Source organism: Rissa tridactyla, chromosome 10 (assembly GCF_028500815.1).
Source record: "Rissa tridactyla isolate bRisTri1 chromosome 10, bRisTri1.patW.cur.20221130, whole genome shotgun sequence".
Classification (NCBI taxonomy): domain Eukaryota; kingdom Metazoa; phylum Chordata; class Aves; order Charadriiformes; family Laridae; genus Rissa; species Rissa tridactyla.
Genome location: NC_071475.1, coordinates 20,746,827 through 20,774,557, shown reverse-complemented (window position 1 = coordinate 20,774,557; position 27,731 = coordinate 20,746,827). Strand labels below are relative to the sequence as shown.

The 27,731-nt window shown below is 38.1% G+C and overlaps 1 protein-coding gene across 8 annotated transcripts in view; it reads right to left on the bottom strand.

The window, feature by feature from the left end:
* Positions 1 to 27,731, bottom strand: part of ATP2B2 (ATPase plasma membrane Ca2+ transporting 2) — a 429,010-nt gene that overhangs the window by 340,556 nt on the left and 60,723 nt on the right. The gene's annotated exons all lie outside the window — the stretch shown is intronic.

The following is a 27,731-nucleotide window of genomic DNA, read 5'->3' as shown; positions in this document are numbered from 1 at the left end:
AACATGTCCTGAAATAAGACTGTGTCACCAACTGGTGTTCCTGGTGAGAAAAAATGACAAGCCTGCACTACAACGTAGAAGACAACTAGCAAAGAGACAGTCCAATGGCTAGACAACAGCAGCTAATGAACCTCCACTCACATAACGCCTCCGTCAGACTCCTTGCATCTTCCTGGGATACTCTAGGCATCACCCCAGAGCATATCATGCCTACTTTTAAGTATCTGATTCATATATTTGACCTGTAACCTCAGTCCCAGCAAGCTGAATCTTCTGGAGCTCTAACAGTGCTCTGTCAAAATCCTGCTAACAAGGAGGAAGGAGAGAAGAAGAAAGTGGTCAGCGGAAGGGGGAAAGGAAAGGATTGAAAAGTTGCACACTCAAGAAGAGAAATAGGAGATTCAAGTCATAAACACCTATACTGTTGAAAATTCCACTAAAGGCAGTGGCAGTAGCTTTATTATCCAGCCTCTAACCAGACCTGAGCAAAACAAAATTTATGATGAGAGAACAGAGATGCAATGATTGATCTCAAGGAATATGCAGTTGATGAAATAATCTGTGTTTTTGCCTTAAATCCATTCATGGCCCTGAAAGAATTAGTATCAGCTAAAGCAAATTTTAAAAAAATACCACAACCAAAAAGCTCCCAAACTTTCAGTGACTCTAATTAGAACCCCTGCCTTCTAGAACACATGAATTCATACTATAACTAAAATGCCAACAAAAAAATTGTAATAGGAACACCAAAAAAATCCCAGTTTCAAACTTTATTTTTAATTTACTGATGGGGTGACTACTTTTATTTAACTTTAATGAATGGGTTAATTAAAATAAAAATGCAAGCATATAGAGACAAACATCTGCATTGGATAACTTCGTTACTACCACCCTATAACGGCTATATATATGTTGCAAGTGTCACGTTATTGGCATTTCTTGACACTACAACAATAGTTCCAGCAGGATTATATGAACATTTTGTTGCTGTGCTGACAAACTGTGCTACCATGATGCAACACTTGGTGGGTGGAAGTAAATTTTTTTTCCCTTCACACTCTTCCTGGTGATAAAGGCCAAAATGAAATTTTTGAAAATTACCCTTCTGTTACTCCAGCACCATCGCTCCTGAACTGTATGGCATTATTACTGACAGAATCTTTTCTCTTCCAAGTTTGACAGAAGCTTCTTTTCTGTGAGCACCATACGTCTAACTACAACAACTATCACGCAGCTGTAGTCCCAGTGAAGTTTGATCAGCTACACTCAAGCCAAAATAATTTGACAGCAGGAAGAAATACCTCACTTGTTGGATGAAGATATGCTGTGCTGAACATTACAAAGGCCTTACATGATTTTCTACACAGACAGCTGTGATCTCTGTGGAAGAACGACTTCTCACCCATGAATAAGAAGATAACTGTCATTGCTGTAACCTATTTCATTTTTTTCAAACAGTGCCTCCCACTGAGAAAACAAGTACAGTGCTGTTGCTCAAACATCGATGTTTCCTCCCTTCCAAAAATCATGGAAGATGTAGTGAAGGAAAAACAACAACTCAAAAAACCCCCCAGTGCCCTAAAGCATATCTGAATTCTTGTTGAATTCTTATAAATGTCACAAGAATATCTTGGCTGCCATGTTACACAACTGCTAGGAAAATTAAATGGAAATGCTATGGGATTACTAGCACAGAACAACCAACCCCCTACTACTTGCAGGAGAATATTAAACATAGTTCTAGGCTAAATAAAAATTGCAGTGTTTTGAGGAAACAGTCCATTGATATAACAGCAGGAGTGAAGAGACACAGTTACAGGAGGGTATTTTTGTGGATTTCACTCTTTGGTTCAGATTTGCTTATATATCGACAAGTCTTTCCTCCTGTCAGATTCCAATCTGAACCAGCTAGTTTGTAAGGGAACAATTTGCACTCAAACTACTTTCATCATTCTACTCTAATAGTAGTAGTCCAGACTAACTAAAATTAAGTATTCTTATTTTTACCTTTTACCTCTTTTCTGTATCTCTACAAAGCAGAGAGACAGCAGTAACCGAAACTGCGCTAGTGCCTATCTGCTAGGAAGCAGGCTGACTTCCCTAATGCACAGAAAGCCAAGCAAACCTCTAGCACTGCTGAAATAACAACTACTAAGTTACGTTTTAAATCAGCCTTTCCTTGCTGTCAGCATAGAATTGACCTGACCCAGAAATAAAAGGGAACAGACTTTGCTAACAGTATTTTATCCTACTAGTGTGATTTTAATCATTTCCACTATTTAAATCTAGCTGACAGTACATATCAACTTACCTGGCTAGACTTCATCTGGGTAGGCTTACTAAAGACGATCCTTCAAAAAGAGCCGCATGGTTCAAGAGGACAATGGCATATAAAGCTTTTCATACCTAGGTAGCTAGTTAACACACATCCTAAATAAATTCTATGACTGCCCACCAGGATATTTGACAGATTACATGAAGCAAATCCAACAGTCTGACCCCAGTCTCTGGGGAAAAGTAACCTGCAGATTGATTTGAATTCACACTTCAGCAGTAAATCACAAAATATGTATGGCACGTGGACTATGCAAACTGAACACCTGCTTTCTTTAATGGAAACCTGCCGCATACTGAATTGGATAGAGAAGGGGGAAAAGACAGTTATGTAATTTTGTGTTGAAGGGCAGGACCTCGCCTTCCAGGAATTCCTGTTACATAGAAAGATGAATTTACTTAAAAGATCCCACCCCCCAAAAAGCAACACATTTAATATAGCTTATACTGTACAGAAAATAAATCTAAATTAAGGTCTTTTACTTACAAACCATATAAAATATTAATTACCATACAAAAGCTTCGGCATTGTGCATAAGTGAATTCCCATTTACTTGCTTGTGTCATTTATGTGTACAAGTAAGCAACACAAGACCATACCAGTGTAACTGTAGCACTGTAACTGCATGGTAATCCAGCACCAGGTAAAAGATAACCATACTCTGTTTCACAAACAGTATAACAGCACTATAATCTTTTTTGAAGCTTTTAATATATGGAAACAAATTTCTTTCTACAAAACAGAGGAAGACAGTAAGTAATAAAAAGTTACTCCCTTTCAATAGACTAACTTAGGAAAAATAAACGGTTTCAATAATTAACAAGCTGTGTGATCCTAGTGAGCCCTACAGATTTTTACCTTTAAAAAAAAAATGTATCTATGGTGCAACTTGAATTTACTTGGTCCTGCATAATGGAAATGATGTATTTCTCTGGGACATCTTCACAAGGAGCAATTTACAAGGGCTGTAAATCCCTTTAGTGAAATGACAGTGGAAAATACTGCCAGATCCTTTAGAGTACTTCTGATTCTGATGTGTTTGGCAATCTGTGTGCATTTGTAATAAATACCACTGCAAAAATTAAACATCTAAAGCATCACCAGACTGAGTTAAGCAGTTCAAGCCCAAGTTACGAAGAAGTGTGTGTAGCCACTGACAAGCAAAGAACACAGAGACTGAAAACACAGAAATGTCATGTGTCCACAAAAACACATCCCCGGTGTTTTAGAGAGACAGAAAGGGCAAAGGATTCTGTGTTTCTATATTAGAAGTACTATGATGTCTGTTCCTTCCTCTATAATAATTGGATCCAAATGGGTTCATAAAATAGGTGACCTTTACCATTCACATGGACTATATCCTGACAATGTCTGGGAGAAGGAATCCCAGGCAATAAATGGCTGTAGCAAAGAAATCTTTAGAGCAGGACAGTCACAGCAAAGGAGTAGGGAGAAAGTGAACTTACAGTCTTTCGGTTTTCATATTTTTCCCAGTGCCAGGGAAAAGCAGTTGCCTTTCTCTCCGAGATGGATTACTAGATCATTGCATCCTCCATGCAAAATAAAACTGGTGTTCCCTGTCTTCTCCAAGCCAGAGTTTAGGGTTTTCCTGAGCTAAATGACTTCTTTCCTGCAGAGCTGAATTGCAAGAGGTCCCTGGCCCCTCTATAGCTGTGTGACCGTTTAAATAATCGACTACAAGAGTAGAATGAAACAGCATAGTAATGTAAGCCAAATCTCTCAGTAGTCAAAATCTCAGCTGCTAAACTGCTGTCAACATATAGTGATAACCATCTCGGCTGTTCACAGACACCAAGCAATTAGGCAGTCTGAAAAGATTTCAGTTTGAATTTTGCCATGGCGACTAATATATTGAACAACAAATGTGAGACAGGCCCTTCTGACATCACTAACATTTCAGTTTCAATGAGGGAAGTTAAGAAGTTACACTGTGCTTTTCACACACACACAGCCCACCCTCCCCCTTCTTCCAAATGAGCTTCTCTCTGCTGAGAAGGTTTGCAAATGCTCTGCAGAAGCAAGAGCTGAGACTGGTGCTCCAGCAGGCCGGGGAGGTGGTGAAGCAGAAGACAGACCTGGAAGCTACTGCACACCTGGAATACTCCTTGGACCAGGGCAAACCCATCAGCTGTCTCTAGTTTATGCACAGGGAGCCACATGGCTGTAAATGTTTAGTAACGCCACAGAAAAAGCAGTATAGGACAGTACAAAAGCACTGTGGAAACAAAATTTGGTTTTTAGCTTTCATCCTTAAGGGTCTGAGAGAAGTTTCCTACAGAACAACAGAGTTGCATTGACCCTCCCCAACAATAATAACAAATTCCTCTTTGGACTTGTGCTGAAGGTTATTTTGCCATAAAAAGCAGCGGGTTTGCTTTGTTGGGTTTTTTGTAGGTTTTATTGTTTTTTTTTTTAAAGTCAATATGCTACGCAAATAGTGGAACAGAAAAGTTAAGTGGTTCTAAAGAAAAAAGAAGGCTTTATTATACTATTAAAAAAAGTCAATAACATTCAACACTTTCACTTCATCTCAAGGTTCCTTGAGAGGTACTTAAAATGATAGAGCATAAGGGCTGAGGTTGACTTTACAGATTAGATTGTTATTTACGGATTACACCTTGAAGTAGTATTATACTCTAAAGTGCTAGCTCAACAAAATTTTTCTAAATAAGCATAACTGTTCCACTGATGTAGGGTATCAGAACATATAGGCAATATAACGAAATTAAAAAGGAAAAAGCCCTTACTGTTTCCACTTACTAAATAATTTTTACTTTTCCCATAAGACATTTGGAAACTACACATACCTGTGAAATTGCAGACCTACCTGCTAACATAGAGACACTCTACACTGCAGAGGTAAAAGCAGTTCTAAGAGAGACTATATACCAAAAGTTCCTAGAGGAACTACCTTTTTTATGAATGCTCTTTATAGATTAATAATCTCTGATTTTTTTTTCCTGGGTTAAAACCTCTATGTTACACCTACAGCACAGATGTTTAACACTTTCAATTTAACAGGTGGAAATGAAAACTGATGTGGAACTGCTAGATTGACAAAATAGGTCCATAGTCATTTAAAGGAAAAATATACTCCTTTCTTTACAAAATATACCAATTTTTTAAAAACTCTTCTCAAACTCACTTAACTGAAGTCAGAAAGGCTTTTAAACACCACCACCACCCTCAACCCAAATAAAAGTAACAAAAAGCTAATTCACCAGGAAAGGTATTTCCAAACTAAGCATCAGTGAAGTATGTTCAGGACACTCACATTAATTTTTACTTTCACCAGACTGCTCTTTTTCAAAATGTCTAACTACGATCACGTTGGAGTAACTGGTAAACTCTAATTTGCCAAAATAGACCAAACCAAAAAAAAACCAACTAGTAAAACACCGAAAGAAAACACAGTCACCAACAGAATTATAAGCTCTGGAATATGTAATATGAAGGAAAGTAACAGACTGACAACACCACAGAATTTTAAAAAGCAATTAAAGCCTACATACTAAACTCTCTTTACCTCTACATATGAGTGTATGCTTTGCAATTTCTATTCAAATCAACAATAACTGCACTCAAGATAAAGTTTCGCTACCTGAATTCTACAGTGTTTGGTTCCTGTGCTGTTGTGGGTTAGTGTGCCTGTTTCCATATGTAAAAACCTGAATGAAACAAGACCGCAATATTTTCATGTAAATGAAACTATGCACTAGGGAAAAAAATTACTTCACGCTAAAAATAACCCGAACGCTTGAAGTCTAAAGTAGTTAAATTTCTAGAAATTTTTAAAAAACGTTCACATAACTGTAAAACTTTTTGTAAAACCTATAATTTCTGTCAGTTGCTTGCATTAGTCAAAGCGGGTCACTTTCACCCTTGTCTGTCTCTATTAAAAAAAGCCCAAATGAAAACCATTAAATAAGCACTTTCTAGCTGGGACCTTTCCAGTGACAACACAAAATATCCCGAGCAGCAAAGCTTACTCTGCTACACTAAGCCTGACGCAAAATCAAGTTAAAACAGCAGAAGGTGCTGGATGCTCGAAGCAGGTGAGTGTTTGGGCAGCTTACACATACAAAAAATAATACAGAAACATGTCACTCTTGGACAAAAGTGTCTCCCTGCACAAATACAAACTGCTTTACTTTCTCTGAACCAAATTTATATATGGTAAAGTCTCATTTGCTAGGTATATAGTCCGTAAGATTATACTTATTTTATATTTTATAGTCCATAAGATTATACCAAACTATGGCTCTAGAACCTATTCATGAAGTTAAACCACTTGCAAAATAATTAATTTAGGATAACTAGGATTAATGCTACTTTTATACATCATTGTGATTCACTGCCAAGAACAGAGCTGTCACCTGCCCGCTGCCACTGCCCCGTTTAACACACATGCACTTCATGTCACTCAGCAGAGTGGCCTGCCCAGGCAGCCTGACTCTCGCTCCACCCCATCCTTCCACTCCGAACGAAGCCACGCATATGACTGAATAATAGGTTATTTTAACTTTTTGCTCTACTTAAAACTCAGCTAAGTCAGCCCTGAGAGCGGGGGTGTTGTGTAGCACTTGTGGGATGCCTGCCTCATTTATGACAGGATTTGCGAAAGTAGGAACGGAGATTTTATTCAGCAAGCAATTCTGAAAAACAGAAGACAGATATTACAAAACTTTCCACAGGAGAAGAAATCAAAATAACTTCTGAAAAACATGACAATCAAGGCTTGATTTCTGAGTGAGCAGTGGTTTGAGGGGCTTCTGGATACACCTGGCTTTCTGCAAGCACTGAGCATCCCAGGGGAAAAAAAATCCAGAGGAGCCAAGAGCCCAGAGTTTGTGAGGTGCTGCTGTGACCGAGCGACCCTGGCCCGGTCTCGGCAGGAAGGGCCACAGGCCTCCTGGGGCTGCAGATCACAGCAACCCTCATCCAAGCTCTGACTGAAACTGCCAAAGCCAAAGCTGAGCTAGCAGGAAACAAGCGGTTTCCAATGGTCTGTTTCATTACAATTTCAAAAGGATACATTTACACAAAAACTTTGGGTTACAATGAATTTCAATTTTTCAGCCAAAAATGGTTTTGTCACAAGTCTCCACCATTCCTGCCACCAAATTAAAAACCATAAAAAGAATGAATTTGTTATGCAATTCTAGACAGCTGGATTCTTTCTCTGCAGCTATTGCAGAATTCTTACATGACCCAAAGCCAACAAAATTTTTCACCCATGCTCGCTGATCATCTGCTGTGCATTTCCTGCATCCAACCCGAAACTGCCAGATATGCTGAACACTCACAGCTACAACTGCAAGTCAATGGGTGCTGGAGTAGAAAAAGTACCGCTAATACATAAGAAAGTTTTAAAAGGACTGACAGTATTGCAAGTTAATGCTCTTGACAAGGTGACACTATACAGTATTCTGAGTCATAAAAACATTAGATTGTCTTTTTAGCTACCTCATGATTAAAAGATTAAGAGAAACGTACTATCACTGACCTAGTGACATCTCACACAGAAGCACTCTGATTCTCTTGCTTTGATGTTGCACAACACCCACATGACAGAGCCACATCAAAATACGTTACTTCTAAAACAAAAATTACAAGCTCAGATTTCCCCACCCGAGATCCTCCTAGAGAAAATGTTACTGCAAAGAAGTCAATTCCAATAATTACCCCTTGCTGCTGCAAGAAATTAAGTAATTTCAGAAACAAAATAATTACTTTCATTAATAGTATTGATAACATTTTTGCAGGAGCAACCAATGTAGGTATTGCTGTCAAGCTGTCACTGGAGACCTATTGCTTAGCAGGCTTGCAGCCACGGAAATAGCTCAGCTACTGATTCACTCTCTGAAGACCGAATATTTTCTAAGCTCAGGGTAGCAGGGCGTTTCCATATTGTGCATCTTATATAAATCAAGCTTCATGGAATGACCTCCGAACAGAGAACAAACATGTTCTCACTGCTCCTCCTCGGCCTCCTCTAACGCATCACCCAACCAAGTGCATAGGGAAACAAAGAGAGTGAATAACTATTTGAAGTAAAACATAATTCACCTTATCCCAAACTATTTACTTTCATTTATAACAGGTTTTCCATTAGGGAGGGGATGTCAAGGGGAAGATAAACCATTATGACACATTACAGTTTGGTGGAACAAGGATTTTGAAAGATTAGGCTTGATTCTCACTAGCATGAAGTTAGTGTCAGTGTAATTGCTAATCTTAACTGGAAGCTGCTGTTGATACACAAAACTGTAATACATTTAAAAAAAAAAATGATGCTTACTGGCTCTGTAGGGATTAAATGGATCTCCCACTTCAAGCAAATATAATTTATTAAAGCGTGAGTCAGACTAGCCTTTATGCTTTCATCTTATACATAATATTGACATTCCAATAAGACAACTCAAAGCAACAGTGAAAAACAGAAATACAACCGCATTTAGTTCGTTGTACTAATAGAGAAAAAAACTGATGTATGCTACCCCTGAAATTCCACAAGGTAATTTGTCAGTGTATTACATTAATTTAAAGGTTCTCATAATGCTTCCTTTGAGGAAAATCTTCCCCTATAGAAAACTGGATTTTACAGAGATTTCTAGATACTTGGTCTAATATCCCTCTAATTTACATACAACTGCGATGGTGGAACAATAGAGTACAAACTTACATATAACGGTAATAATCTGAAATGCATTAATGTGATGTCTAGAACCTCTAGGTTAAAAATCTGACTAGGGACGCTGAAAGCAATATTTGATTCCAAACAACGCAGTGCATTTTCATACCAATGCGGTTCTTGGAAATGGCCAAGACTTAAAGACCGTATCAAGTGGCCACGGATTATGCTAAGGAGTTTAGTAACCTGCTGCTAAAACTGTTCTCTATTCTACTCACAAACCAGAAGCTCCTCCTTGATACACCATCATGGTAATTTTGCTACAAAAGTGTTCCTATCCTTAAAAGTCCTCTCAACTTTTCCTTCTTCCTAAACAAAGGTGGCCTGAAATATCAAGGAAAACAGTTATAAAAATGGAAATTTCTCTCAGAAGAGTGTATTTACTCAAACTTTGAGAAATCAATTGTTCATGAGCAGAAATCCACATTTCCTACAACAAATCATCCTTCAGAGAATGCCTTGGCATTCAAGCAACAGCTGCAAACAGTGAAGATGTGATGGTTTCATTTTGGACTGCAAGATCTGGGGGGTAACAATTAACAATATTTTGAACTGGCTTTTTACACAGATTCTATTGTAAGTGCTTATTCGCCAACAAACTGGGCCCTCCACTTTCTTCCACCCTGGCCCTGCTTTCTCAAAGTCAAGCAGTGCCCAGCATTGGCACAAGGAAGAAATGAAGGGTGGTGGTATTCAAACGATTAGAATGTTTTTCCATGAAAGGAGTAACAATAGAACTATTTTTACTTTTAGTCATTTAATAAAATTTTGGTTATTAAAAAAAAAAAAGCCATCAAAAAACCCCCCACCAACCACCTTAAATAACTTTTTAGATGAATTATGAACAGACATTCTTCTGCTGCTCGCTTCACCCCAATTGTAAAACAGATTCTATCTCAGGAAAAGAATACTGTTTTGAGTATTTCCTTTCACCAACTCAGAATTTCAAGCAATAAAATAATAATTTTATTGATCCAATTCGGTTGTATTTGGTGGAAAATAAAACTAGCTGATGGGTTAAGACATTACATTAGAAACAGGGCAGCTGCGTTCATAGTCATATAAGGTCTTGCTTATATTGTCGTATATATCCTCAGTGCTGCAGCAGCCCCGGCCCACAATCCTTACACACAATGTAATGACTATCTATCCTGCTCCACAACATCTACCACAGACCACAAGCAATTTCTCAAGTTATTGCATGACTCATTTTCTCTTTGTAGACAGGAGTGATTCCCCTACTTCTCAGAGCTATTGAGACAACATGTCATAATATTATGGTAATACCATCATAAATACTAGTGTAAGTACCATAAAATACAACAAAGTTATAACAGTCAGTTACGCTCTAATATATCCCAAAAGCATCCAGCTCTGTTGGAGAATTTCCTAAGGATTGGAGTTAAGTTTCCATTTTCTGCAGAGCCCTACTGCAGGAAATTATATCTAAATTAGTGAAATACCTTGTCCACCTTCCTAAAAAAAAAAAAAAAAAAAGACAAGCAAGGTTTTGGCTGGAGACATAATCATATCCCAGCGTGGGATAGGCTAACTTAAATGAAATCTAGGTCTTCTAGTTAGTCAGAAACCAGTCATATTACTCTGTTTTTAAAAGCAATAATTAGGCCCTCATAAAACCTCTTTTACATTGACAGAAGTCATTACAATCATTTGAGTGCCTCCTGCCAGCAGGACTGCCTGAAGCCGTTACTCTTTGTATGGGTTTTCTCCTCTTCGTCCCTACAGAATAACTTACCAATATTTTGGAAGCTTTTTAATTTGTCTTAGAAGCTTGCACTTATGAGGAAAGGTTAGTCATAAAGAGGTCCTTGGCCTAAATGAAGCAGTCATTGGAACAAGTCAGAACAAGCTTATCTGCACACCGATTTTATGTACGTGTGCTGTGGCACAAACTGACCCAAATGCTTATAGAATCCAACGATGCTGAGAACAGTTGTGTGACATCGTACATCTTTCATATTTCAGACCGATTCTTAAAGACACTTCAGAAAATATAGTTCCATATTATGTAAGTCTCTTTTTGGGACTTTTAAAGTTTGTATCTACAAAACAGAAGAAAAAGGCTCATTTCTCATATCATCTTTTTAACGCCTTTGGCTTTATAAACTTTAAATGCTGAAAGTACAGCATGGAATAAAGCTTACGGAATGCGTAGCCTTGCCGTGGTCAGGAATGTACAGGATTAAGACAAGCAGCACTAAATCATGCTTGCCAATATGTTTCCAGGGGATACAGCTCTGAACAAACTTGACTCAACCTTCAGTGGTTCTGTTGTAAAACAAGGTACTCCAAAGACAAAGGACATGTTTTAAAAGCAGTCGGGATAGTCACCTCTAAAAATGGCAACTCAGTGTTCGTTAGTGACCTTTTTAAAAAAAAAAGAAGTGTCTTATAAATCCTTTTACCATCTATGTGCCAAAAATCTTTACATTCAACACCTAAGGGTACAATGCTGTCAAAGGAATACCAACAGCTTTATGACCTACAGTGTTAGAAGGTACTTCTCTAAATATATTGAAAAGTTTCAGAACAGTGAGTAAACAACCTTATTTTACTGCTTGGAAATCCAAGGTACAATCCCTGGATTTGAATATATTATAGTCATTGACTCCATGAGAAGATTATAAACAATTAGAATCCTTAAAATCTATTTCGACTAACTAGTATTTGTTTAGTTTGAGATAGCAAGACAGCAGTACACCACACGCAAAGCAAAATTCTCAGGGAGAGAAAGTATCTTTTATGAGAACAAATTATATACTTCAAAATACAGAAGAGCAACAGGGTACAAGTATTTTTTCTTTTCAGCTACAGATGTGACATGCAATTATGGTATCAGTAGGGGTTTTTTCCCTGAAAGGGAAAGCAATCAATACTTTTCCAACTAAATCAAAGCAAGGTTCATGACACATTAGTGTTCAACTTCCCCAGTAAGGGGGGGGGGGGGCAGGGAGGGAAGAAAATTCTCAAAACAACAGCTGAAGAATCATAGAATTGTTAGGGTTGGAAGGGACCTTAAAGATCATCTAGTTCCAACCCCCCTGCCGTGGGCAGGGACACCTCCCACTAGATCAGGTTGCTCAGAGCCCCATCCAGCCTGGCCTTAAAAACTTCCAGGGATGGGGCTTCCACCACCTCTCTGGGCAACCTGCTCCAGTGTCTCACCACCCTCATGGTGAAGAACTTCTTCCTAACGTCCAGTCTGAATCGACCCATCTCTAGTTTTAATCCATTCCCTCTAGTCCTACCATTGCCCGACATCCTAAAAAGTCCCTCCCCAGCTTTCTTGTAAGCGCCCTTAAGATACTGGTAGGCCACTCTAAGGTCTCCTCGGAGCCTTCTTTTCTCCAGACTGAACAGCCCCAACTCTCTCAGTCTGTCTTCATAGGAGAGGTGCTCCAGTCCTCAGATCATCCTCATGGCCCTTCTCTGGACACGCTCCAGTATGTCCGTATCTTTCTTGTAGTAGGGGCTCCAGAACTGGACACAGTACTCCAGGTGGGGTCTCACGAGAGTGGAGTAGAGGGGGAGAATCACCTCCCTCGACCTGCTGGCCATGCTTCTGATGCAGCCCAGATTACAATTGGCTTTCTGGGCCACTAGTGCACACTGATGGCTCATGTTAAGCCTCTCGTTCACCAGCACCCCCAAGTCCTTTTCTTCAGGGACGCTCTCAAGCCAGTCTCTTGGCATGGGCCCACCTCTGCAGCCTGTCCGGGTCCCTCTGGATGGCATCCCTTCCCTCCAGCATGTCAGCCGTCCCACACAGCTTGGTGTCATCGGCACACTTGCTGAGGGTGCACTCTATGCCACTGTCCCTGTCGCTGACGAAGATGTTAAACAAGACCGGTCCCAGTACTGATCCTTGAGGGACTCCACTCGTCACTGGCCTCCACTTGGACATGGACCCATTGACAGTCACTCTTTGGGTGCGGCCGTCAAGCCAGTTCTTTATCCACTGAATTGTCAGTCCATCAAAACCATATTTTATCAGCTTGAAGAGGAGGCTGTTTTTCTGTGGACTGCAAGCAGAGCACTTGTAGCTCAGCACACCCACCAAAAAGGGTTAATAAAGACTCTAAAGTGCTAGCAGATCAATATTAAGCTGTCCAGTCCTTTTTTTTTAATCCAGCAGTAGTAGTATCAGATACACAAAATATATATTGCACACAATAAACAGCAGTTTCTAATGTTGCCACATTTCAAAAGAACAGGAGAGAAATTGCTTTGGATAACAGGCTAACCTTTCACAGTTAAATCTAAGATGTATGGGAGAAATACATTAGCTACTGTATAATACTGGAGGAGGCTAAAAACAAAAACAAGCACATGCCAATTAATCTTGTGGCATGGCAACATGGTGCTAAAGTCAGACTACTAAGATACAAGTGCAGGCAGAGAAATAATTCTTCTGTTCAGAGGTTTTTTTTCCTTGGGGGAGGGACAACAGAGAAAAGGAGCTGCAAAGGCCCAAATAGAAATAAAAGAAAATAATCTTCCCATGCCCTTTTTCATACAAGGTTGGAAGTATCCCACAAACAGTCTTCAAAATAAGTAGAATCTGCTAGTATGAGCTAAATTTAGTTGCATATGTTTTTCACAACATATGCAAGTACAACTTCCCCTCTTCTTCCTGAGGGCACACACTTCACTAAGTTATCTTGCACTCATTAATCTATATTCTCTGTAAAATTTCTGAGGAATATTGTATCATACGGAGAAAGAATCCATTTGAGACTGAAAGTCTTGAAATATTCTCAAAACAAGAAAGCAAACTTTCTATCACCCCCCCGCTCCAACTTTCCCACTATGTTGAAAATCAGTAACTATCAGACAAAATATGCCTGTTATTTTAGCTATGGCTGAGAAAGAGCACAAGAACACACACAAAAACCCTATCTTTGAAGAATGATTTCTCCTGACATTCTACTTCTTACTTGGGATAACAAATTTTCTACTCTATCACGGACTAGAGAAAATTAGTATTTACTATTAGTATTTATTTTCTTCCTTCTAAGGATACCAGGTACATTCTCCTGTAATTATTCCTTTCCACTCTTCAAACTGAGTTCTATTTGCAAAATATTTCAACTGCGTTAATTAGCATTAGTTATAAAAATGAAGTTATATATTAGTTATAAAATGAACACTAACTCCTTCTCTCTTTGACTTCTATACATCTTACCTCTTTGAAAGGTAAGCGATTTCCTATACTCATCCCCTGTGTTAATGAAATAAAGCAGAAGTTTCACCTTCTAGAAACCCTTCAGTTACTGTTTCTCAATACAGCTACAACTGGTTCACTATTTCAGTGCAGCAAGTATTACCTTCCAGTGGAAATGCTGACACAACCAAACGCAGCCCAATACAATTCCTCCAAAAAAAACTTCTTCAATGGACAGTGGGGGTGGAACTTGGCTAAAGGATGAAGTCATAATGATGAGTAACAAATCAATTTAAAACAAAAGTGACTTTAAGAACTACTCAAAACACAAGCAATAATTTCAGGTTAATATTCCCAGCACCACCACTGAACAAAGAGCTTTACAGGCAATGACGTTTTTGCAAGATAACAACAAAACCAGAAAGAAATCAAAAGTAGCAGCAACTATTCCTTACATTGCCCAGTCCTGATGGCTAGATTTGAGGAATTCTACAGTAAACGCAGAATAGAAAGTACATTTAATCAAGAATAATTTTAAGCAATGATGCTCTTAATGGCATCACGTGTGAAAATAGAATTTGAGAAGATGAGACCAAAATCCTTACTGGTGGTTCAAAAGGTTGCTTACAATTAAGATATTTCTGCTCTGAAGAGAATAAAAACATGCAAGTAGTAAGTCATGAAAACATATACAGCAATGAAGGTCCTTCAACATTTCCCATCCTACTGGCAGAGCGGCAGGTAAAACAGGAAAAGAACACTTCATGATCCAATACTTCTATCCCATACCTGTAAATCCATGTTCAGAAAAAACCATCACTATCAGTACTATATTAAAGGACAATATTTAATGCTTTATAGCAGAGGTGAAACTTCTTTTCTACTACTGTCCAAGCTAGAAGAGAGCGCTTGTTTTGTTTTTAAACTCAGTGCAAATAGTAAAATAACTCTGCTATGTCTCATACGTAGGTACAATACTACATAGCATAGCTGCGCATATCAAGGTTAGCATAAATCTCTGCACATCCCTTTAGGTCAACCTGCATGCTTTTCTTTTTTCTTCTGCCTCAACTCACAGAAAGATCACTAGAGATCAGAAAAAGTAAAAAGCAGCATCAGTTTCCAGTCTCAACCCAGTCTCTCAGCCTGTCAAGCAAAGCCAATACAACCTCACATTTTATCCACAAACCCTCCCCTCTCCCTCGAAATCCTTTCCGCCTCCCATTCTCATTCATGCATTCACTAGAAATGAAAATATTTCAGTAATGACTTCTGAATAGGGTACTTCGAAATTCCACAGTCAAACCAGTTTTTTCTTACTTCACATAAATGCCCTGTAGAATTTGTGTTATTTTAGTTGGGCCAGTCTATGTTTACTTCTCCCTCTGCCCTGGTTCAAGCCACATCAAGGTGAGGAACTGTGTTAACATGCAAAACGTCCCAGAAGAGAGTGAGGAAAAAAGATAATGCAGAAGCAGCAGTGATGCTTTCTACTTCGTCTGCTCCTCATACAAGAGTTTAAAGAGAAGAAAATTAACAGCGCAATAATAACAACTTCTGATTGAACTCTGTGCAGGTTCAGTCTTATTCTCACAATGTACAATTTATGGAAAATCAGCACAATCAAATACCGTCCTCTAAGTCTCTTAGAGATACAAGCCCACATTAGTTACCTACAAGTGATCAGTAGGTCCAGTAAACAGGGGGCCCCATTCCTACCAATAACGCTAATTAAAAATTGTACATCTCAGCCAACAGGATCCACAAAGTATAGTTGTGAAATAAAAATACACTTCCACAGAAACACCCATAATGCAACAAATGAGATTACTAGATTTTTGTCTTTCCTGTTCTAGTAAGGAAAAGAAAAGATGTCCAAGTAGGAAATAACAATGAACCAATGAAAAAAAATTATGCAAGTCTTGAGGATATATCAACTACGCTTCAGACTAAGCTATTTTTTGAAATTCGCATAACTGCAAAAATCTTTATTTTGAATGTAACATGGGGTACACTTACTCTTAAACATAATGTGTATCACCTGAAAGTTGAGATGAATTTTTACTTAACGTAACCAAAAAATACATTGCAAAGTCACTAAAAAAAAAAATAATTGGAATAGCTCTATTAGAAAATTTACCTTCAACCTTTCATTTTATTTGTAGGCAGAATTTTATTCACAGATAAGAAGCCACTTCTAATTTAGTATTTTTTTGTCTCTGTGGTTCAAAAATACTTACAGGTCTCAGTCACTGGAATAGTGGAAGCATGGGCAAACTTTTTGAAGCCAGTATTGGCTTCTTCACAAAAGTGATTTTAGGAATTGTACTGTGGAAAAGAGGAGTTACTCCAAATAAAGAGAGTTTAAGAACAACCATAAACACTTTGCTATGAATAAAAGAAAAAAATAATATGTGCATGTGCACATATATATATACACACACATACAAAATGGTTAGACCATACGTACACATGCACTCATGAACACATATACCACTAACCAAAACTTCAGAAAATAAAGTTCCGGCATTTCATTGCACTCCTACGCCCAGTATCACATCTCCAGAGGCTTAAGAAACATCATATAAACAAAGACAGCATCTTTCTCTCACTGGAAAATTCACTTCCCAGTAACTGTTCCCAGACTGGCCAGAATTGCCTATCCCAAAGCCTCCCTGGGGCTACAGACTACTGGGCATGCTGCACACAGGCTGTTCTTCTGTCCGAGTAAGAAGGAATGATCAGCAGGTTGGTCAGTAGGTACGCAAGTACAGCAGGTACCTGTACTTGGGTACTGCCTCCCACCTGCTGGAGAACAAGTTCACAAAGGCACTGCTCAACTGTAACCAAAAGCCTCCATAATGAAATCAGGCTCCCTTCAACCTTCTCACAGAAATTATTAGCAAAGGAAACAATGTTTTGAGATTTTCCCACTTTAGAAAGAGATTTCTTGCACACAATCGGGCACCTTCTCAGAAAGAACAAGTTTAAAAATAAATCAAAATACAAGTGCTCCATCCCCCATCCGTCCCCCGTTCCCCCAGTAGCCATTCATCTGCATATTTTATGAAATCATTTCCAAAAAAATTTTTCTTAGCTTCCTATTGTAGCTGAGGAAGTCACACCTAAATTAGTCCTCTGCTAAATGAAAGAACACTCAACACGGCACTAAGATAACAATTACAATTGTTTTCAGATAACTAAAGGGGAGAAAAGTAAAGTTTTTCATTATTCCAAAAAAGATCAGAAAACTTTGAGGAGGAATACCAAGATTAGCGCTTTCTGCTATTATTTGTCTTCCCTGAAACGGGGAGTTTAAGATTGTGTGATTTGTAGACCAACTAGGACAAGTTAGAGTGGCTAACATTACAGGACAGTGAACTCTACAGAACATTAATTCTGAATAATGCTGACCACAGACACCCACCCCTACGTATGTTTTTTCAATAAATACTGTTCCTAATAAATATTATAGTTAAGAAATAGTAACATTGTTAACGAGGAGTAAACACAACCCACACACATTTGAGAAAGATTTTGACTTGAGAAAGAATAGATAATTTTTACCATTCTCGAAGTGACATTCCAGTGAGGTGAAAACCAAAAGGGACCATAAAACCAAATCCCCCTTAGTCAGGTTTCAGAATACTAATCTTTTTCACAGAAAGGAATGAAAGAGTATGTAAAGCAAAGACACACCACCGAAGTCTGACTTGCATCAACAGTACCTTCTAAAAGCTTCCTTCTCTCAGAAGAATGTAGATGACAAAGACCGGTGTTTTTTATTTATATAAAACTGGAATTATAGATAACTTAAAAACAGCTATAAATTCACTTATTGAATACATTATCTAGGACTGTTTATTAATTATTTTTATTTCCCTCCTCTCTCAAGGTTCTCAGCAATTTATTTCTGAGAGTCTTTTTAGAAGGAATGTGACACCAAGAGAAACAGGTGTTAACCTATATGGTGAACGTACGACGATATTTAATTTAGCCTGAAAGATCCCACATGCAACCTTTATTATTACTAAGGAAGATACACTCCTTCAGACCCCTAAGTTATACAGACACATGAAAATATTTTTGCCAAGCAGGAGTGACGTACATCAAATAAATGGAAGGTATTTATTCCTTGAACTCACCATACATTTTAAACTACCACTACCAAGACTGAAGAAAAGCACCTAAACATACAAAAAGAAGTCTATTAAAAATATGCTATGATCTACAAATGATTTTACAGCACTTCACAGTATTTGTTTAAAGTAATCCCATGAAGCTGCAACATGCGCTTCACTGAAGAAGTGTCTCAGAAAGAGGAGACTAGAGACAGCACCCAGCTGCCTCGACAACACTGCGTCCCCAGTTAATAACTGCCGCCTTCGCCTGTTTCTCTTCTGTTCTGAGTCCCATACAGGTTGACACTATATACATTTAAGCAGCTCTAAGATTGCAACTCCCGCTTGTGTCCACAGCAAACCTAGAACACTGATTTTGTTTGGTTGGTTTGTTTCATTGGCTGGGTTTTTTTTTTTAACTTTTCACTGTACCCAAACACTGAAGGTCTCTCTTAGCTCCCACCTTTGGAAAAATGGACAAAAAACCCTATAAATTCAAAATGTTTAAGGATTGCTGCTTCAGAGAATTCCAAAGGACAAGAGGAATCCACAAACAGAAATGGGGTTTTTTTAGATATATTTTTAACTATTTAAAAGGAAAACCAGCACATTTTATTTGTACAAGTTGAGCTACTAGCACTGAACCATCTAAAGAACTTAAAATATAACTCAATTTGAGTCCTCTATGTTTCAAGTATTTGTCTTCTCACTCTTGAATCTTCTCCATGGATTAAGGTCAAGCAAATAACCTGAGAAACCATTGTCTGCCAGGGTTCACCACAAGAATCTTTTGGGAACTATTTCAGGTATTGCAAAAGCATCGTGAGCAAAAGGCCAGTAGGCAGCTCTCACATTGCTGCTCAGTCTTAGAAGCTGTCAGGATGGAAAGATATTGACAGAATTATAACAAATCTCAGACAAAATACCTGACAGTCCTGTTAATATTAAGGGTACATTTCCAAAGAGTTACTGTATTTTCTTCAAATTTGTAAATATGTCTTGAGTATAATTTGCTGAGCACAAAATAAGAATTTGCTATTTGTTAACATTTTACCAATCATTGCCTTTGTCAACCACTCCAAACTGAAATCCTTCAGAATAACTGAAAGTATCAGTAACACTGTCGCTATCTCGTTCTTCCTTTGCTACTTTTTCTTCCTAAATTCCTTTGCTTTAGACTAAGCACATGATCAGGATTATGCTTAATTTAACAAGATCTCTGAAAAAAGATTTTTCACTTTGTCCTAAAGCATAACATGCAGAGCCAAAGGCCAAGTCACAGTCACATGAGAGATTTTAAATGTGAAAGTAGTAAACATAAGGGTAACTTGAAATAAATAGTTTACTTCGGGTTTTTAGGCTGTCTAATTAATTTTTGTTTGACATTATTAGTATATTGCAACAAGCAGTGATTTAAGCAGCTGCTTAAACACAGCTCATACTAGTATATGAGCATAGGCTAATGGAAAAAATGGCATATTTATTTAGATTAAACATTCCTGAATAAATTAAATAAAAAAATACTCAGATCACAAGCAAAACCATGCGGCTTTCTGAAATCAGGAGCAGAAAAAGCTTGCTTTGCTAGTTCACATGAGGGAGACCACCAAATGAAATACGGCGAGTCCAACAAAGATTTTGAAGTTGTTACAAGCTGTTAACAGACCTCATTTGAAAAGAACAGATTTACATTAAAAATAATTCCATGGCTTGCTTTTCTTTGAAAAAATATAGAAGCATTTTTCATTACTGAGGCTAATTTTCATAATCAAAATGCATTGCAGTTTGCTTTGATGCTGTGTAATGTTTCTCGTTTCTGTTAAGTGGTACGTAATTATACTCTTCCCCTTCCCCCAGCAGATATCATAAATTCTTCATCTTTTGACAGTTTCAAATAATTAGGATTCAAAAACATGCAGTTGAGGCATATAGTTTAGACTTTATGTGAAGCTGTTAAGCTTTTAGATGACAGAAGGGGTCCGAGTATTATTTAGTCCTTAAATCCCATGCTCTGAAGATCTGAGGAAAGTGGCAGAGCCACCTTTGGTCATTCCACTATCTGGAAACAATCTGTTTAAATCTATATCAACACTCAATCCTCTGACCTTTCAATGCACATAACAAAGGGATTACAGCAGCAGAGACTCAGCACTATGAACTTATTCAAAAAAAACTTCATGTGGATATGCTGTCTCATTATGTTAGCTCATTTTGAGTTTTGAAAATAAAACAATAAAAGTAAATATTGGATGCAACAGCACTTCACAAAGCTGCAAGGAACATTCCAGATACCAATGGGTAAAATGCAGAGTATGCCTGAGACCTTCCTATTAGGCCCATGCAAAGACATGACAAGAAGGAGTATCATGTTTGTTGAGATCAGTCTTTTCACACCAGGGAAACAGATGGATACTCTTCGTCAGGGAATCACAGAATCACAGAATACCAGCTTGGATCATCTGGTCCAGCCTTTCATGGTGAAAGCACGGTCTAGACAAGATGGCCCAGCACCACATTACCTTCCATTTTACTTAAATCCCTCCATGAAGACCAAGTGAGCTAAAGGGGCCACACAGGAAGCGTGACGTGAAGTTTGCTTACCTGAAAAACAGGCTGGAAGGAACCTCAGAGTCCTTTCCCACATCTTGGGCAGAATATAGCAGGCTTCAAAACTGTGCCTGACTATGTGCCTCCAAGTCCCATTTACAATCCTTCACACAGCCTCCACAGACCGCCCACTCCGGTGCTTCAGCTCTTCAAGTGTAGTTCAACTCTCCCACCACCACTACCCCATTTAAATCTTTGTTGCAAACTCATCTGATGATGCCTTTTTGTGCTATGCTTCTTGGATCACAGGGAACAACTGATCACCATCCTCCTTTCAGAAACCTTATATTTAAAGAATCATGTTGCCAGTTTTCTCTTCCAATTTCTTCAGGGTTTTTTTTTCCCCCCAACAGATCATCTTCACCAAACATTTTCTTCTTCCCTTATCCACTGTACTCTCCACCATTTGTCCTTTGCTTTCCCTTCTCTTCATCGTTTTTTAAAGGGCAGTGCTCAAAATTAGAAACTAGCTAAGCAGGCCTTCACAACCTCCGAGGGACGAAATTTTCCCTCTAATAAATTCTCTATGTCGAATGGCAGTAAATCATACATGAATTCAAAGCATTTGCTTAAATAGCAAAGAAAGTATTTTCATTGGGCCTAACCAAGTTGAATTCATCTAAATTACCTAAATACTTTCTAGCATGTTCTTATTTTCAGGTATGCACTACTATTGTGAAATTACATAAAGCATCTGATCATAGATAATCTCTTCTGGATAGGCTAAGGGAAAAAAAAAAAAGATATTACATGCTTCAGCTTTCTCCAAATCATCTGTTATTTTCTCTCACTCGCTGGGAGAAAGAGACACCTCCTTCTTCATACGCCTAAAGATAGCAATCATTCTGGTTTGACCAGACAGTGGTCATGGAGAAAAGTCCCAATTACCATCTCCATCCATTTTAATTGGAGAACAGTTTTCTGAAGTCAATTAACAGCTTGTAGAGAAATAAACCGTTGAACCTAGTTTTGAAGCAAATCACTATCTATCTTGGAACAACAACTGTCAGTTAAGTGTCTCTTAATATGTTAACTTTGCCTTTTGGCAAACATTAAGAAGTCTACAGCTATTTACACTACATTGACTACATGAAATTTCAGTTTCTTCTTTCGATAAGCTGACACACACACACACACACACACTTTCTTTTGTTGAAGACGCCATCCTGCAGTAGTTAGGGTCTACAGCAAAAGGTCCCCAGCAATCTAGTGAAAAACACACAACCAACTTATTTAGGTTTTTCTAGAAGTATCCTGAATTTATAAAACCAAGGCAGAAATTTCATGATTAACACAAGCTATTGATGGCCAACAGCAACATAGGATTTACTTTTCCTGACCTACTTACAAGCTGAAAATACAAGGACGTAGGTATTCAAATTAATAAAGTTAGTACCGTCAAAGTTCAGGAAGGTTTCTAATTCTTAGTATTGATGGGTCAGAACAATTCATAGTCTCTCTTCACCTGCTCATATCACTATTCTCTCTTAAAAAAAAAAAAAAAAAGCACAGGTGGTATTTACACAGACCTTATTCTTTGGTCAGTTAAACTACCCAATAGACAGAAATTTCAGGAAAACGCACGATTGCTATGCAGCTAATTCATTTACAAAGGCATCTATAAGTGGATCTGACAAGATGTCATAGATCTACCACCTAAACTTTCCCAGCAGTGGGATGTAGCTGTAGCTATTTAAGCAATGTTTGGCACTTTGAACAATTTTTGTAAGAGACAAAAAATCACAAACGCCTGCTTCCTGTCCACATTTTGCACACATGCATCTGACTTCTGAATTTACAGCCTAGAGACCTTTATCGATTGTACATTAGTTACAAATCATTTACTAAATACTATGGAATATTTTTAAATAATGATAGATTTCTTAACTCTCTCAGATCCTTCCCCAACATAGGACTGTAGTCTCTCATTCTCAAGAAAAAAAAAGACAGCATAACCATCGCCAGGAATGAAGCTGGAATTCCTTCTGTATTCACAAAAACCAAACAGTTCAAACCATTATTTTTAAATTATCAGTTGATCTTAAGGCAAATACTTTTGTCAATGGTGGTGCAATGTCATCTACTCAATTCATATTGCATACAGACCACCACCTACCTCAGACAGCAATCTCCACTTAGAAATTAATTTGGTTCCAAAGGATTGGAACTCTGTTCCAGAATTTAAGTGGATTTTCCATGCTTCAGTCCCTGTGTAACCATTAAAATACCAGGGTCCCCTCAATTTTTGAAAATTTATTAAAAGAAACAATATTTATGATTTATGTCAAGTTTTGGACCCTAATTTTCTCTAGAGGTTTTGGATATCCACTAAGCTATTTTTAGCTGGCTTCTTTGATAAGGAATGAAAATTAGCTACATTAATTATTTTCAATTTACATACAGTGAATATAACACGACACCACAAACGCAGGGCTTCTTACAATGTGCAATTTAGAAAAACCCCGAAAACCCCAGGACCTGGAAACACAGTGTTTTCTTTAAAAGCTAAAATCTACTAGAATGCATTCAAACTTCTGTGCACTAATAAAGCATTCCGTGGCATTCTGTGCACAGTAAAAAGCGATGGCCAACTTCAGCAAACTTTTTAAGAGGACAGCTGCAAATCTGCATCATTATAAATCTGCCAGAGCATTTTAGTCTATGCAGTTGGATTTCTGTGGAGAAGTAAAGTCATTACATATTATCATCAAGAATAACTTTATAATATAAATAGAATTAAATGAAATTCCTCCTGATGTAAAAAATGTTTTAAAAGATGCAGTATTTCTCTAGGATATATATTTAAAAAACCCCTGTGGTTTAATTCACAGTCTATACCATCACAGCAGCTACTAAACAATCTCTAGAAAGATATGCCTTTTCTGGTTCCTTCTGGGTGGATACAGGAGTTGGTTTCAAGCCAACACCTTGCAGGAGTCTGCTACTGAGGAAAAATCAGTTTGCTCAAGCTTCATATTGTGGAACATGGAGTTTAAAATGCAGCATACTGGTAAAGATGCTGGTATGGAGCAAATCAAGAGTTCTTGGTTTCTAACTCATGAAAAGATTTATACATATACATAGCCATAAGTTATATACAGATGTTGCGGCAGCTGGTGCTGAGCACAGGTGCTCTAAATGCCTGTGGTCCACTCCGCACAGCAGGTGAGAAAGCAATATTCTGCATTAGTAACGGATTCTGAATGGGTCATAAGTGAAAATTCAGTGGAAAAAGCCACAGTTCTGTTTTGTGACACTACAAATACTGGAAATGGAAATGCAGACAACAGTCACCACACACAAATCTAGGAAGAAGGACTAGCCTACCAAGCCTAAAGACCACAGGGCAAGCCTGTATTGGCTAAGGAGATAACATAAGGAACAGTTACATTGTGTCTCACAGCTTTGCTCCTTCCCATCAATCATTATTTTCAGCTGCATGAAATGCCCAGAAGCATACAAAATATTTTAGGCCTTTCTCTTCTAGACTGTCAGAAACAGAGGAAAAGAAAGAAATGCCTGTAAAAAGATTTTCAGGATAGAAACCATCTAATACATGATTGATGACAAACTATAATACTTTATGATCTTTACCCATAGCTTCACAGCAGGAACGGTGATAATGCTGTTTCCTTTTCAGCATCACAGGTTTGGAACTTCACATCGAATACAGCTGGAAGGCTGGAAATACAAATCAAAAATAAGCCATCCTTCCACCCCCCCTCCAAGGTCAGTGGGTGGACTGTTTCACCCACATTACTCAGTAGCCAAGCCTTGGTGGTGACAGAAAGGCTTTCTTTTGGCCTTGAAAGTTAAGTAAATGCGCCACTCCCATGCTGTCTGCAATGGTTCTATTTTTTATGGTTATCATGCGTGAGCATGGTTTTGTATACAGTTTATACAGGTTAAAATTCTTGTCCTGAATCATGAGATAGACTGTCCACACTGGTCAAAAAAGAAATATATAGCAGACAATAGGTCTTACGGTTACAGTAGGAGCCTCAACAAATGGACATTCACTTTTAAGAGTTGTCACTAGAAATGAGGAAACACTTGAGAGGGAAATGTTTCAACATACAGAAGCAGGGTGCAAAATAAATTAAGCGGACATCAAGACGACCGAGTCTGACAGAGAAGCCTCACAGTCGTCTTTGGTGAAGATCTGTAGGGCTGTGATTCTATTGACTCCATTCACTGCAAGACATTAAAAGAAAACCACTGAAAACATTGTTCTTGCCACATCTAACCTGGATATAAAAAAAAAGAAAATCACACATGAGAGAGAGGTGAGGAGCAAGGGAGAGAGGGGGTGGTGGGAGATCTGGTGAGAGATCCTGGGCTGCTCCCTACACACAGTTTGCATACCACCATGCCAGGTGGACTCAGGACCTGGAAACACTCTGCAAGAGTTTAACTTAACCTCAGTATAACCCTGACATACTTGGAAAACTCTCAAAATCTAAGACTTGTATAGAAATAAGCACAGAGACAGAAAACAGAGTCAGAAGGCATCCCCCACACCCCCCAAAAAGAATTAATAAACCTTCTGATGATAACTGAGTCATTCAAAATTCACAACAAAAAGTAATGAGCTTGCAGATATAGAACTCCAAAGAAAACCACTATCATGCTGATTAAGTGTTTTTAGGACTCAAGTTATAAGTTTCTTTAAAACCTTCATCTATACTTTATTGTTGCTCAAATACTTACAAATACACAGTCACTGCAAGCCACAATTTTTGCTATTATATCCAAACAAACAGATCAAATCTGATGCAGAAAACATCAGAAAAACGGGCTACCACTTCGGTGCCTAAATACACAATTTGATGCCCAAGGAAAGGCATCCAAATATTTACACCTTTACTCATTTAATAAGTAAATGAAAGCTGAGCATCAGTGACAGATTTGAACCTACAGGATGGAGAGAAATGGAAGGCTCAAAACCTAATTTTAACATATATAAGCACCCAAAACTTTCCCAAATCCTGTTCCCAAAAATCCAGCCACAGATGTTTAGGAGAAACCAAGGTAGGCAGTCAAAGTTGCACGAATAGCTCAGATGTTTAAAATTACTCCTGTAGTCAATATGAAGTGAAAACTGACTTCACAGACCACCACTCACTTCACCATAACATTGTAAAAATCAGAGTTAAAAACCGGCAATTGTTAATAGGTAGAATCTTAAAAACCTGATGAATATAAAGCTCAAAATTCTTCTTTTCTTACAAAGTAAATGTTTTCTTCTCATGAACTGGCCAAGTTCAGGCTAGATCCCAGTCTTCTTGTTTAAGGTACTGCATGCATAGAGCACAAATACCCCATAGTCTTCAGTATTAATTCCGCACGCTTCTTCATATCCCCGTGAAGCAAAGTGAATGACAGCAAACGATCTGCAGTCTGAAGGGTAAAGCAAGAGCCGGGGGAAAGCCACAGGTCAGATTACACACATTCTGACAGCATCAAAGAATCGGGTGCATATTATACACAAACATAAATTACACACAAAGCCTGGCACTACAGTCAAACACGACCCAAGTAAATACTTGAGACTTTGAAATGACAAGCTGTGAAACAGAAATAAGTATCTAAACCAAATGCAGCAAAGCCCCTCTAATTTCACTGATAATGAAGGAAGGCAAATACAATTAAAATTAATGCAGGCAAAAAAAAAAAGTTGTCACAGTTTAAATCCTGTAACTCTAATACTTGTCAGAAGGCTGGAAAAATACCTCTACATTCATGATTTCTCTGATAAAATACTGCTGGCCTTTCACCCTGAAACATTTCAGTTCAAACACCATCTAATTCCAAAAATTTTCATCAAAACCCACAGTGTGTCCATCTCAGCACGCGCTAGGTGTGACCTGAGCTTCCAAAGGGAAATGGGTTCCAGTAGAAGCAAGAGGGGAAAGCTGAATCTGACAAGACAGTATTAAGAAAAGACAAGAAAGTTTTCCTCTTTGTACATCCAGGAGAATAGAAGCATACAAACACGTTCCTTCACGGGTTTTGGAGCCAGCAGGGTTAGGCTCAGTGAAGGGATAAGCCTACAACTAAATTAGTTCCAACTGGGAAGGACTGAGTGATGCTCTGTTCATACCACCAAAAGGACCAACCTCTCTCAAGCAGGCATGAACAGCCAGAAGGAGGGTAAACACCATGCCTCCACTTTTCAAAGTAAGTCTGAGATAACAAATTACTTATTTGCAATAGTTATAGGAATGTCTAAATCATCTTAAGAAATCAGTACGTAACATTAAAGAAAAACAAAACACATTATGAAATATAAGTAGGAAAATGTTTAGCGGATCAGTCACCGGTTTCCTAAAACGTATGAAAAACAACGAAGTTTAACTTCCAAGAATACTGTATTTCTAAATGCATAATTTATCAGCTTTATAAAACAAAAAAGAGTAACAAGAATATCTAGGCAAGTCTTTCTGCTTTTTGATAAGACTTGCCATACAAATGATTGACTGCATTAATATACAGCATTAACTTTGTTGAAGCCATACCAAGCAAGAGATGATAAAAATGCCTATTTAACCATAACTTCTTGAATTTTATGCTAGCTCTGGAAAATAAACTTTTAATAGCTGTAGTAATAACACACATATGAAAATATAGCTTCTTTTTCCTGGTGAGCATCTTTAACTGGCATCTACAGCCTTTGTCCAGGAAGAAAAAGATCTTAGAATAAAAGTGAGAAGAATTATATTATGAAAGTGTGTAATAGAGCAGGCTGAGACAGCAATGCCTTAAAAT